Genomic DNA, 15,378 nt, shown 5'->3' with positions numbered 1-15,378 from the left:
AATCCGAGGATATATTCTATTCTTACTCAGCTTGACACTCAGTCACTATTGGCAAATGAAAGCAGATTTTCATGTGCGCCATCAACTTGATTGGTCATCAAGAACATCCTCCTCCTAGACGTGGCAAATTATTACGCTGCTGTGTCCTTCACCTTCGGTACTATTTCTTGTAGTAGTAGCCAATGTCAAAGAAATTCAACGCAAGTACTAGTTATACTTTCAATACTTTACCATTTGTTAGGCTACATTGTGGCACTGTTCTAGTGTACTGTCACCTGCTATATTCTCTATTGTACCGTTCTAATGCTACGGTAAGGACAAACAAGGTTTCATTTTCTTTTTTTTCAGATGCTGCAACTGCCACTGTGTAACACCACTAGTACCACCGCAATGATGACATTTCATCCGCCCAGGATTGCCAACCTTAATCGCCATTTGCCGTGCAGCCAGCCCTGTGCCTAGCCCTATTTCCAAACACAAATTACAGGTGAGATAAGCGTTTGGGGGGAGGAAGTATAATGGAGTATTAGGAAAGACGAGAGACTGACGCTAGTACTAGTAAAGTCTTAGGACTATTGAATTCACTTACTCTGTGAGAGGCACTTAGTTTTGAAAACATTTGGGCAATTAATTACACAACTTGAATCAAGATGCCACTTAAGTTTCAGGAAAACAAACTTACTGTTAAACCCCCACCCACCAGCCTCAAAAGCAGTAAAAAAAACACGTATGCTAAGATAAAGTTTAAAGTATATTTATATTCCTAACAAAAATAATCTCCCGCAAGACACAACCCACCCCCACTCCCTAACCCCAACGAATGTCCGTGAAAAGTGCAAAAAACCCAACTCCCAATTCCCACCCCCCAGAAGTCTTTAAAAAAGGGGCAAGGGACAGTCTCCTCCTACTGCTGGCTGCTGCTGTTGACTTTCCGGGGCAGGTCGGCATGCTCCTTGCGGAGGGTCTCGAGCAGGGTTTTGGTGTTGAGGAGCTCCTGCTCGAGGTAGGAGACCCTCAGGGAAAGGCGGTGCATCCTTTTTTTGTAACTGCTGTGGGGGGCAGCTGATTTCTTTGGTGCTCGGCGGTGGCGGGTGGCTGCGGTACCCCGGCTCCGTACCGCTGGAGACCTGCTGCGCTGACTGGCTGACCCAGGGAGCGCGGAGGAGGATGCAGGTGTTGCCGTAGATGTTGTAGACGTACTCTGCGTGTCCTCCTCCTCCTGGGCCACCAGCCGCCGATATTCGGCGACAGTGGCCTCCAGCCTCCGTTGCCGGGCCTGTCTAGCCAGCTCCTTCCATGTTGGTTTGGAAGGAGCATCTATATGAAGAAAGAAAAAGACATAGTCTGTAACCAATGCTCTTTAAGATTAACACAAAATGATTTAGCAGAAAGTTGTGTCACAGTAGAACTAGCAACTTGCAAGCACAGTACATAACTATTGTGGCCAGTATCTATCTAACCTCCCACTTCTTCATCCTTGCTCTAACATTATTGGGAGTTTAAGGAATCAATTCTACGAGCACTATGGACTCACTCCATTAGAGTCGACTATGACAGTACACCAGTCTTCTTCTTCTTCTTCTCTCTTGTTTAGCAAAATTGGTACGTTAACTTCTGCAAGCCGGCATAATGCTAGCACAGTCAACTTGCACCCGAGAAAAACAGACGCCCGCCATGATGAGTGAGACAGACTTGCGTTACTGTACCAGTCCAGTACATGCAGGTGGTGATGCTCTTACTTTTCTATTATGGGTGGCACTGAGAATACTCTGTTACAAGGGCTACTGCTTAATTAATTTAACTTTCACCCTGCAGTGCCAATGAATACTAGAAAAGGAAAATGAAGAAGATAAATAATCTGATTATCTATCACTGCACATGGTATGTGTTAGACCTGTCAGCCCTTTGGGTGGTCCCTCCTTTTATTTATTTATTTTTTGTCCCCCTTTTTGCCCCTCAATCCTTTCATTTTTATGTCCACTGGGAATTTTAGGTGTTGACCTGGGGGTTAGGTACTCCTTGACCCCATGGTTCCTCATAGGCCTAGAAATCCCTCCTTTTTCTGAGGGAAAGCTTAGTGACCCAAAATGGTGGCCAGTAATTGCCATAACGGTTACTTCAGGAAAGGGACCCATAGGTTAACATAGGGAATCTAGAACCTTCTGGCCTGTTCTGGACACTTGAGGCTAGGGGTATAAAGGGCCAACTGTAGGGCCGCCATTTTGTCATTCAGAGAGGGTCAGCTAGAGTACAGACTGTGGCGCTAGTTGGGGGTAGGACATTCAGAGGGCGGACTGCTTTTTAAGGGTTGCCCCCTCATGGTATCACCGCCTCCTTTCCCTGCAGACCTGACCCAGTTAGACTGTGTTTCTAATGATCCTGGACAGGAAGTCTACTCAGGTTAAAAAGGGTTAAACCCTAATCTGGGGTGAGCTTGAGAGACTTATCAAGGAGTGAAGGGGTGTGAAAGTGGGCCCCCCCTGTCCAGTACTGGAGACTAAATCGAACCTTAAGTAACACTGGAAGGTTGGTGTTAAGACAGAGAGAGCTAATTATTTCCTTCCTCCCCTGGTGCTTCGTGCTCACCAAGTCTTCTCCTACCTTCCTTCAGTGGCGCAACTGGAAGATTCTTCCTCCGCTGTCGGTAGCCTTGGTGGGGAGAGCCGAGGGCTCCTGAGGTATTCTCCACTCGTCATTAAGCCCGTTCTGACTGGGAGTTTGAGGGCTGCCGTGGTGGAGCGGGTGACCGGCTGAGGTGGCGCGGCGCTGCGCCGGACCGGTGAGGAGATCGCTGTCTCCCAGAGGGGGCGGCAGATTCAGCCAGGAAGAACCTGCGATCGCGCAGGCTCAGAGTCGGACCACTGAGCACGCTGGGAGAAGGAGGAGATCCCCGTCCAGTGACGCTACTCCCCGGCGCCTGCTCAGAGTCGCTGTTCACCAGCGAGTCGACGAGGTTGGCTCGTCAAGGAGATCAGCGGAAAAGAGAGCATCGGAGCCCTAAAGCCAGCGCGTCCTCCCTTCAAGACCGGCTTGATTGCCATGGCCTGGCTCGCGAGGGAGGGAGGCGCCACTGGGTGGAGAGAGTCCGGTAGTGTGACCGGAGCGATCCAGGTCTCTGTCAGCTTCAGGAAAATAAGTAAGCGAGGGGGGCTCTTGGCTGGAGGGAGGAGGAGAGTGAAACTGGGACTACAACGGGACACCAGTTCTGTCTGCCAATCAAAAATTAGACTACAGGATACCCCCCCGGGTGATGGACTGAGACACTTCCAAGACCCCAGAAGACCAAATCCTTTGGTGCAGTGTTTCCCTAATTTGGTAAAGTTAAATTACCAGGAGCAGTACCCCAGAGTCAAGACTGTGTAATAAAGTGTGGGCTGTAACTGATTTGACACAGGATACGGTGGGCCCATGAGGAGAGGGTGAGGGATCCCACGTGTCTACTGAGAGTCTAGAGCAAGCTGGGTAATTTAATTCAGTGAAGTAAAAACTTGTCTGTCTCCATTCAGATCCCTAGCTGCTTGCACTGTGACTCAAGGGTCCTGTGACTGGAAATTGTACTAAGAATCTGCATCAACCGGATTAAAATGTCCTGGAGTCCTTAAGGGGTAATGTACCACTGTGTCCACCTGTAGAGAGATTTAACCAGATCTGAGACCTTTTCTGGGATCGTAAAATTTATGTAATGTTTTCTTGATTTTCGGAATATGTCAACCAGTTTCCTGTCATTTAAAGATGAGAAAAGGGGATTTTGTACCAACAAATGCAATGTAATGTTAATGTCTCTTTTATTAATGCAACAAGACTAATGGTGGAGTATTTTACGTGAATAGTGACAAAACTATCAGATGGAAAAAGCGAGAGTATACAGAAATTCTTTTATAAAAGTGAACCGTATTTTTCTACAACTGGTGTAGCGTTGTTTTTGAAAGGATGGATGCTAGGTTACTGTGAGGGTGTGACGCAAGCTTAACTCTTTTGCCTTTAGGTTTGACTGTCCTACACTGTGCCAGGCTACCCTATGTGATCTGGAGATCCCAGGTCCAACAGTATGTATTTGCTTACATATGGGATGACTTTAGGTGCTTTGCTTTTTATTGAGTGAACAGTAATACATACACACATGAATGACTGAGTTCTACTAAACTTTATCAACAGAGGTAGTGTGTGGCCATCGTAATAGCCGGATATATGCTGTGCTTGAAATACAAACTACTGCTACTATTCATGGTAGTATTCGGACAAAATTACAACTTCTTTTCCTTGCCTTTCCTACACTGGGACGGACGTGCGGGTGCGGTGTTACTTGCTCTTCAAAGTAACACTTAGTTCATCCAGTGACCGTCTACTCTCTCTAGATACACATATGCTATCTAAGAGTCAGATAGTACCATGATCCAGGCATCCATCCATTCAAACTATATGTCAATCATTCTTCTTCATGTCTCTCATCTGGACAAACCTTACGTTTTCTCACGGGGAGCACACTATACAGTCTGCAATCTCAATAAGTAAGGAATATAGGAGCTTACCACTGCCCGCCACTACCGTGGCAACCCGCACAGCAGTTTGGCCCGGCACTTGCACCGCCTCCTCCCCAGAGCTTTCCTCCTCCACCTCCGCGCTGGGCCCAGCACCAGATGTTCCACCTACAAAGTACATTTAAGAATTTTAGATGTCATAGACATACACCACTCACTAGTATTTTGTCTAGGAATGAAGAAATGTGAATACAAAAACCAATCTAATAATTTGTGACTGTCTACTCTAAAGTAAAAATGTCCCTTTTTCCAGGGAAGGGTGTTGTCTTGCTGCACTTTTTGGCACAACTGATGAATGCTTGCTTTTTAACACGCACCATTTTTCTCATAACAGACAGAAGCTTCACTTCTAAGAACAAATCATCATAACTAGGACGAAGGGACCAATGATTCAGCACCAAAAAGAAAAATGAAAGTTCAAACCAGGTGAGGGCTCGGCTCGCCCACAATAAATGTGTGAAATAAATCACTATAAGCACTTTTCCATTTTTAATCAACCGTTTATGTTTTATGACAAGCTTGATTTTAATAAATATTTTTACTTTTAATAAAGCTTTAAAACTTAGATAGACTCTGTGGTTTTTGGTCATGAGTGAATTAGCAAAAGGTTTTGCAATTTGCAAGCATGAGTCCGTGCCTCTGACACTTCTGGACTCTGACTCCGTACTCTTGTCCTGCGTTGGATAATCATCATTGGGGAACAATCATCAATGAATTCGGGAGCTAAATGACTCTGCCACACTATCTAGTCGGGTATTGATAGGGGGTTTACCCAAATGGTGTCGCTGGGACCTGGGTGATCAATGTGATAAAAGGAAGGGGTCCCAGTACTCAAGGATCAATTTATAAGGCAAACAATAAAATTAAATCAATCAAGAAGCAAATCTGTTCACATTGTTTTAATCACAATGTGAATATTTATAGCAAATATCTAAATTATCTCAACACGTAAACACAGTTTGCGTAGTGCCCCAAATATAGTAGAAAGACAGGGCAGGGGGGGTGATCCTGTGAGGAAATAGTGAAGGGAAGGAGGAAATTTTGTAGTGACAATTAAATTAGTAAATATACATCATTTGTACATGCTACACAGTGTGTGTAGGAATTTAGACCACAAGGTTCAATGTATTATTTCTACATAACAGCATACTCCACAGAGTCCAAGTACTAAAGGCGTTTAGGGCGTGGAGTTGAGTTCTACGGGTAGTTGTCGACGTTTCGACCCTCTATTGTGCAGGTAGAATTGCTATCCTTGCTGTGGGGTCTTCATCAGGACAGGGGTGGGGGACACACCACGAAGTAGTATAAACTGGACTGTGAAACCGGCTAGCGGCTTGGTCCGAATGAATCGTCAAGGCTGATAAAGCACGAAGTGGTATCAGGGCGACCCCAATTCAATTTGGTGATAAGGTCCGAGGTACCAGCAATTATATCGATGCAAAAGGCGTGATCACATTACGATCATGAAGGGGTCTGGTCAATTCACACGGGTGCTTCGTAAGTTATTCAGAAAGACGCGATCAGAGTACGATCGTGTGGGGTCTGGATCAGTCGGACGGGTGGTTTCTTGGGAGAAACAGAAAGACGCGATCAGAGTACGATCGTGTGAGGGCCGGATCAGTCGGACGGGTGGTTTCTTGGAGGACGCAGTACAGGAATGAATCACGTCCCGCGAGGAGCCGAGTTCGCAATGCCCCAGACCCCACACGATCGTACTCTGATCGCGTCTTTCTGAATAACTTACGAAGCACCCGTGTGAATTGACCAGACCCCTTCATGATCGTAATGTGATCACGCCTTTTTGCATCGATATAAATGCTGGTACCTCGGACCTTATCACCAAATTGAATTGGGGTCGCCCTGATACCACTTCTTGCTTTATCAGCCTTGACGATTCATTCGGACCAAGCCGCTAGCCGGTTTCACGGTCCAGTTTATACTACTTCATGGTGTGTCCCCACCCCTGTCCTGATGAAGACCCCACAGCAAGGATAGCAATTCTACCTGCACAATAGAGGGTCGAAACGTCGACAACTACCCGTAGAACTCAACTCCACGCCCTAAACGCCTTCAGTACTTGGACTCTGTGGAGTATGCTGTTATGTAGAAATAATACATTGAACCTTGTGGTCTAAATTCCTACACACACTGTGTAGCATGTACAAATGATGTATATTTACTAATTTAATTGTCACTACAAAATTTCCTCCTTCCCTTCACTATTTCCTCACAGGATCACCCCCTCTCCCCTGTCTTTCTACTATATTTGGGGCACTACGCAAACTGTGTTTACGTGTTGAGATAATTTAGATATTTGCTATAAATATTCACATTGTGATTAAAACAATGTGAACAGATTTGCTTCTTGATTGATTTAATTTTATTGTTTGCCTTATAAATTGATCCTTGAGTACTGGGACCCCTTCCTTTTATCACACTATCTAGTCAGTAAGGAGATTGGGGGTTCTTCAAAGTCTGATATCACTGAGGTATGTGGAAAGTCTACCTGCGCCTATTATAATTGATAAACAATGCACTATTTAGTGTCCATAGTTCTGTTTGTGCAGATTTGTCCCTGCAACAGTAGTATATGGATTGTCCTCCTATCCAAACCAAAAGTAAAGTAGTATCTTATTCTTTCTTGGTGGTCATTCACCTTTTTATTGTTGGTAATTGTCAAAGCATAAACATTTAGAAGACTTGAAAAGACATTATGGGCAATCCCAGAGGACTGCACTCAGCGCATAGAGCTATTGCTGACTAGAATGGGAGTTTCGTTTTACACCTTTGCCAAATGTGCAATCTTAGTTAGCTACACAGACAGACTAATAAGAATAATCTAGTAATACCACAGGGAGTCATAGTCGTGACAGGATAAGAATTTAGATACAGTCTACAAGAAGATCAAAGACGATTTAGAAAAAATCGAATGAGGAACGCTAGGAAAAAATAGGTACTCTATATTAAAATTAAAACTTACCGGGGCCAGCAAAGGAGCCCTCGCCTGACCGATCCAGGCCTTGTTCAGCAGCAGCAGCAGCCTCCTCCAATGCCCTCTTGCCCCTGGGGGGAGCTGATGTACAACATGAAAGAAAGAAAGACCAGAAAACATGGATGATATTTGTCAACCAATTCAAACATTTCAAAAGAACAATAAAAAAATATTTTGGCGAAATAGCAAATAGACAACTATTCCACGGGATATATTGACCTATCTCATGTGGTCTACTACGATATTAGTATTGCTTTATTTGCGGACTGTCGACTTGTAAAGTTATGTAACTCACTAAACAAACTACTAAAAAGGTTCGCCTAGGACTGGCAGGCAGCAGTCCGCAGCACGTGAAGTGACAGACAAAGTCCATCGTGATTGCAGATCAGCGACAACACTAATATGGCCGGGATGCCTGTCACCCCCTCCCAACACAATCCCCAAGGATGGGAAGACGGACGCAGTTCTGAACTTTTGGAAGGCGGGAGGGAGTTACCCTCCCGGCCGTATTTATTAAAATATGAAACAAAATTAAAACATTAAAATAACAGTTTCATATCATGTACGATTTTCATTTATTACATTTTGATGAAGACATGTTCTTTGGCTAACCTTAACAACTCTCTAGTACAAAGGTTTTCCTAGCCGAGTCTAACATCCTGCAAATGCATACTTTCTAAATTAAAATTGTACATCCTAGCATTACGGGCCAACTGCAAGGTCGCAACCGGTGTCAGATCCCTACTACCAGAACTCTCCCCCTCACGGTGTGAGGGCGGCCGCGCAGAGGACTGTACCCTCTGTGCCAACTCCAATTTCCCTTGTCTTGCGGGGGCCCCCATTTTAACTCGACGCCATCTTAAAGGTCGTCCGAGGACCCGTGTGGGGTGTCTGTAAGAAGGCAGCGTGGACCCCCCTCCCACCCCACACTGTCTATCACATCCGCTGTCGCGGATATCCGGGCCCCGGGAAATTCGTAGGAGGGGCATCTAGCCGCCTCCTCCCCTGGAAGGGGCCTATGGCCGTCTTCCCTTAGGCGACCCATACTTAGTGGGTGCTGCCTCCCCGTGGGAGGGGCCAATGGCCGCCTCCCCCTCGGGCGCTCCCATCCATAGTGGGTGGCGCCCCCCCTCTAGGGACCTTGAAATTACTGCTCACCGATCATGACCTTACCGCCCGACCAAAAAATAAATACGACAATTGTTTACCTACTGAGGAAGAAAATTATACTGTACCTTGCAATATTTGTCTATACTACTAGACATTCATCACATCATTAAACTAGACCGTTATCATCCGCTAACCCAAGGGAAGAAGATGTTATCAAGCAAATCACTTTATTGCAGTACTAACATTGCCATGTTATTAACCGCTAAACAAAGGGAAAAAAGATGTTATCAAAGCAAATCACTTTATTGCAGTACTAATGTTGCCATAAGGGGCTGGTGGGTGGGTCAAAATTGCTCCTTGTTCCGTCGAGGGCTCACGTGCAACGAGTGGGTGCAGCTTCCAAGCACAAGAACAAGAGGATGCTTCTTCAGATTCCTGCTCTCTTTATTCCTCTTCGGGAGGGCGTGTACCCTCCTCCGGTACGCCTACTGGGCGTGGCCAACGGTGTAGGTGTCTAGGACAACCCCTCTTGGGCGGGAAAAGGCGCGCCCCGGCTACGCCGCTTCGGGCATACCAGCCGTGACACGCCCCCCGCCCAAAATGGTTTCCCGGGGGGGATCCGGGCCCCCAACCATACGTTCGGGGGGACCGAGTGGTCGCCCCTTTCCAAAAGTTTCCTACTACATTAACCAGTCATTAAAATACTCAAACTATCAATCCACCACCACTATTTCTTCTTATTGCCAGGTGTACAAAGTAAGGGCTGGACTTAAGTCTGTAAGGGCAGATTTAGAAGCCCCTTGCGGCTCTTTTGCTCCATTGTTGCGTGACTTTTGTGACGCAGCGGCAGAACAAAAGAGGCGCCATGGTGCGGAGTATATTAACAACGTGACGCATATGGGAGATGCATCAAGTTGTAAAGCCCTGCGCCATCAGGGGGCGTTCCGGCGCAAGGGAGGGCGTTCCTGCGCAGGAACGCATCCTAAAAGTGGCTGAGGGAAATCTACAAGATTTCAATCAGTCAATTTTAGGACAATGATGCGTGACTCAAACCCTGCGCCTGCTTGAAGCAGACATACGGCTTGACGCAGCATTGGGGAGATAGGGCACCCCAGAGCATTGCTGGAGCTGCGACATTTTTTGCGACGCAACTCCAGCAATGCGCCGCCTTTACGGCACAGATGCGTAAAGCTTCGGTGACGTTTTGGACCCATGGTGCGCCGCATTGTAAATACGGCGCACCATGGGTGGTGGTGGCGTGGCGCACAATTACTGGCGCATCCCTGCTACTTTGCAGGGATGCGCCGGTAATTAAAAATCTGACCCTTAGTGTCTAGCATTACGCAGTTATTTAAACTACACTCATACATAATTTCTCAGGCCAATGAAATGAACACAAAATCGAAAACAATTAAGCATAGTAGCACCGCTACTGAGAAGGAGAGCAGTGCACCTGAAATGCACAGAAGATTTTGAAATATAATTTACCTACAATGTAATCAGCAGCATTATTGCTCTTGGTAAAAAACAAACATTTTCAATATAATAACACACAGAGCAGGTGAAAACAGAGTAGTGAAGAAATAGCTACTACTACTCACCAAGCCCGGGGATCTCAAGGCCGAGCAGGTCGATCAAGTCGCGTTCCCGGTCCAGGAGATCCGTCCTGGTTGTAGGTGCGCCGGACCCGAGAGTGTTGGTACATGGCCCGGCACACCTTCTCCCACCGCTTCCGGTGCTCCCGGATCCTGTACCCGCTAGCGATCTTGCCGCCTGCCATGATGGTCCTGGGGAGGCGGCGCTGAACATAAAAAACTAGTGCGGCCACCTCCTCCGCGCTGAAGATCTCCCGGGCTTTGACCTGCTCCCCCTCAAACGCCCGCACGGGAGCCGGGCACGGGGTGCGGGACCCTTCCTCTTCTCAGGATGATTCCCGGCTCCCTTTACCATGGTCTGGGCAGAAAGGAAGGTAAATAATAAAGAAGAAATAGAATAGAGAAGAAGAAAAGAAAAGAGTTTCAAAAAAGTAGTTTAAAATTAACCAAAAGTAGCAAAAAACACAAAAATATAGAGCTAGAAAAATAGAGGGATAGATAATAAGTAAAATAGATAAAAAACCATAGCAATGAATGAGAAACAAGATGGCCGCACCCGTTCACGACCGCGTGGGTAAGTTCGCGCGAGATTTCCCTTGCGATCACACGCGAACTTGTACTAGCGAGCCGCACACTTTGCGAGATTACACATCGCGCCCGGAAACGGAAATACGTCATGCAAACAAGATGGCCGCGCCCGTGAACGACCGTGAGGGTAACTTTGCGCCGTTGCGCTACAAGCGGCTCGCTAAAACGCACAAAACCTTGCGAACTAACACGTCGCAAAAAAACAAATCGCATATTTGCACGAATTCGCGGCTTCCGAATTCGAACTCATGCAAATTTGCGCCCCGCGAATCCCGCGAAATTGCAGAAAAACGAGTTTTGCAAAACTGAAAGCTCTCAGCAGGTGCAAAAGTTCAAACTCATCATTAGTAACCATTCCCTGTAGTGCTTCCTGAGGGGCCCCTCCAGAGTTCAGTTGCCTACTTGCAACTATTCTATGACCCTGACCCTGACCCTCACAGCAGGCTCATAGAATAGCTACAAGTAGGCCACAAAGGTCCTGTGAAAAAAAATTGCACTGCAACAGAAAGCAAATTACAGATAAGGAAGCAGGTGCCAGACTGGAAGTTTAAATTCAGTGACACATTAATCAACCACAAATTAATTCATGTCAGTTAAAGCAGGGCAGGTGTGCTTGCTTTTCCCCCCCATAATCTACAGTGATGAACCAGAGGGTGGCAGTGATATACCAGAGGGTGGCATGGGTGAACCAGAGGGTGGCAGTGGTGAAACAGAGGGTGCTGTGAACCTGTGATGATGAACCAGACGTAGAAACAACATAGTCGCGACCGTTGCGAGCCGACAAGTAAGTTCGCAATTGCGAACTGGTACAAAACCCTTGCGAACTGGCAGAAACCCTTGCGAACACAAAAAAAAGAAAAAATCCGCAAATTCGCGAGAGTTCGCGGATTTTGCGGATTGCGGATTCGTGAATACGCAAATTTGCGAACCGCGAATTCGCAAAATTGACCATATCTATCCCCCGTTGTCACAGACTGGGAAGATAAAGCTATATGCAGATGACATTATCTTAATTCTTGATAGCAGCAGGGGCGCACAGGAGACGGTTTTCGAGATCTTTGCACAGTATTAGAAACTGGGAGGCTATAAAGTCAATAGAAAGAAAACTGAAATAATACCATGTGGGTGCAATTCAAATATACTACATTCAGATATAGCCACTTGCGTGAACCCAGAGCCAAAAAGATATCGGGGTATTAGATATTTAATTTACGGATACTCAAAGATGGCCGCCGACGGACCGTAGGAGGTAGCAGCTCCTGTCCACTCTCCCGAGGTGAACGCTGACACTTCAGAATGAAATGAAGTTTGGGGATAATTGTTAATAAACTGCAACACCCTGTTTTGTGGAGAGCAGGGAGAAAAGAAAAGGAGCGACCCATATCAGCAAGAAAAAGAAAATAGAGAGTCGACATTAGAGCATGTTCAAGAATTTTTCGGTCTGGGCTAAGGGTGCTAAGTGGTCCGCACTGCAAGCGCTTGCTTATCTTGAGAAAGAACACTGGAGTCTGTGGCAGTTAATTGGAGCGCCGATAGAAGAAGCTATACAGCGAGTTCAGGATACGTGGCGTGAAAGAAGGCAATATATGGCCTCAAAACCGACAAGAGTGGATAAGGATATGTCAGAGGAAGAGGATTCACTGACTAGCGAGACTGAGAACCCTTCAGTGAAGCTAAGAGTAAGGACAAGACACAGAGCGCAACTAAGAAGGGAGGCTCTTAAAGAACGTGAGGAGCTGATAATATCAGTAGCAGAGAGAAGAAAGCAGGATAAAGTTACAGAGAAGAAGAAAAAGAAAGAAGCAATAAAAAAAAGGGCGCCAGCAGGAATCTAGAGGCAGGCTTTGTAACATCAAAGGAAGCCCCCCTCCGACAGCAGACACTGTTTCAAACTTTTCTGGGGCTGAGAGCTGAGGGCGCCCCTGACATACCTGATGTGAGCAGCTTGAGCGGCGGAGGCAATGGACTGATTGAGATTACAGAACAACTCCCTGGGGCAAGGTTTGTAGCAGAACCTGACCACTCAGAGCCCGGGATGAAGTCAGCGGAAGACACCATTGGAGGAGGGAGCACGGAGTCCTCTGAATGGATTGCTGCTCAGAGTCAGGCGGAAGAACGGAACGAACGGAATGAGGCGCTGAGCTGTTCTGAAAGTGCACGAGAGCCAAAAGAAAATAGCTTAGTTAAAAATGCGGAGCAGAGTGAGCTGTCACCAACGCCAGCAACCCTGAAGGAAGGGCATATGGGAAAAACCCACACAGGCTTGGGAGATGCGATTACACAGCCAGACACACCTTCAGACACGGTTATAGAGCACCCGATCTCTATTAGCGGGAGAACGGGTGGAATGAGCGAAACGGGCGAAATTGATGCACATTGTGAGACAGCTAATGGAAAGGTGGTAGAGCCCGTACCCCCATCGGCAGCTGTGGCAGATGTGGTAGGTAAGGAGCAAGAGGGGGGATCTAGTTTAAATGAGAGCATTCCTGATCTATCAGGGATCCCTCTGCAGTCTGACAGTAATAAAGGAGCAACACCCATGATTGACCCTATGATTAACTCTGTGATTGACTCTGCTGCTGCAAATGAAAACCCTTCACTTACTCTTGCGCACAAGAGAAATGATGGGATTAGTAAGGACAATACTATTAGCATGCTTGCGGAGGATATACAGGACAGCTCCCAAGGACCTAATAGGGGTGGTAGATAAGCAATATATTGATGGAAATGTTGATTCCCTCCCAGCAGCTACTGGCTCACCTAGTGATGACTGTTTCTTTACTGGAAACGACGATGATAGGGAAGAGGTTGACTCTGAGGGGCCGGATGAGATGACTTCTAACCATAATTTATCCTCTGATAAGGTAGATACACCAACAACTACTACGGAAAGTGATTCAGAGACCTCACAGATAGATACATCAGAACTAGAGTCTGAGCCAATCCAAGAACATAATACTATACTAAAACGAAACTTGGGGTCTAAGCTGAGTAAAAAAAAGGGAGCTAAGGGAAGGACCTGTAGAAGAACAAAGAAAAGAGGGAGTGTAATACAATCCGGGGTGGCGAAAAAACTGGATTGGGACTATGCACCCACTTCACAGATGTATCATGAAGGCGCAGTTGGAGGTTCTGAGCAACCAAATAGATCACAATCCCAGACACAGCTATGCCCACAGATACAGGAAAATAGCAATGCGGCAAACTTTGAGCTCTTGTTCTCAACTCTAAAGCAGATCCAGGGAGAGGCTCGCCAGGAGAGTCAAAGAGCTGAGCAGGCGAATAAAAAAATACAAGGGTCTCTACGCAAGGTGGACAAATTGTATACAGAAATGGCTGAGCGGCTTGCGGAAGTCGAGGAGAGGACAGGCAAAGTTGAGGAAGAAGTGGTAAAGCTACAGGAGTTCAGGGATGATCAAGAAAAAAACATCATCTGATGTCCTGTGGAAACTTGAAGACTTTGAGAACAGACAGAGACGGAATAATATAAGAATTTTGGGCGTTGATGAAGAGAAGGAAGGATCGGACATACGGGCTTTCGTTGTAGAATTGTTGAAGGGAGCTTTTCCAGAGCTTGATAAGTGGGACTGGGACAAAGAGGTGCAGCGCGCACATAGGTTTCCCTTAACGCAAAAGAAAACTACAAACCCGAAAGCAAGGGCTATCTTAGTATATATCGGGAATTTCTTACTAAGAGAGGAAATAATCAAAAAAGCAAAACCTATGACTAAGCGCTCACATAAGGACATAACATTTTTTACCCGCCCAGACTTTTGCCACACGACTGTGGAGAGAAGGTGGCGAATGAGGCAGCTAATAACGCCTTTTCAGAATATGGGTTGTGAAGTATATTTAATGTTTCCCTGCCGCCTTAAAGTTGGCCATAATGGCCAATTCAGGGTTTTGTTTCAGAAGTAGTAGCACAGGAGTACCTGAATCACTTAAAAGGAATGAAAGCACAAAGAGATGGAAAGACACAAAATGAGAGAGCATTAGCCATAAGACAAACAGAGTATGCTACACAAAAAAAGAAACAATGAAATGCAAGAAGAAGAAAATAAAACAATAAGGGTGGAGCAGTACGAGTAAATACCATTAATGATATAGACTGTACAAAATGATACTTCGGGAGGGTGGGAGCGGAGAGGTCCTCTGGGGAGAATCGGCTGTCAGACAGAGGTCATTATTGACCTATTTGCCAGTAGGGAGGGAGGGGGGGAGGGGTGCAGTCTAGGGGTGGGGGAGGGTGGGGAGGGACAGGGCACGACAAGGCAAAAAAGGCAGAAAAAGACAGAGTTGTTAATGAAAGTAAAGGCAGGAGCGAGAGGAAAAGGAGATAAAAAAAGATATAAGATGAGAGACATCAGGTTGCAAAGAAGGAGAAGCATAATTGAAAAAATAAAAAGACATAGAGTGATAAAGCTTGAGTATGAATATAAGTGTAGCTGGGTACATACTAGATACACAAAGAATCATTTATGGGAACGAAATACGTAACATGGAATGTATGTGGGCTAAATGAGGCCCAAAAAAGACTCAAGGTATCATTGTTACT

This window comes from Lissotriton vulgaris, chromosome 3_1, assembly GCF_964263255.1.
Source record: "Lissotriton vulgaris chromosome 3_1, aLisVul1.2, whole genome shotgun sequence".
In the NCBI taxonomy this organism is placed as follows: domain Eukaryota; kingdom Metazoa; phylum Chordata; class Amphibia; order Caudata; family Salamandridae; genus Lissotriton; species Lissotriton vulgaris.
The sequence above is the reverse complement of the archived record's forward strand: the minus strand, read 5'-3'. Positions refer to the sequence as shown.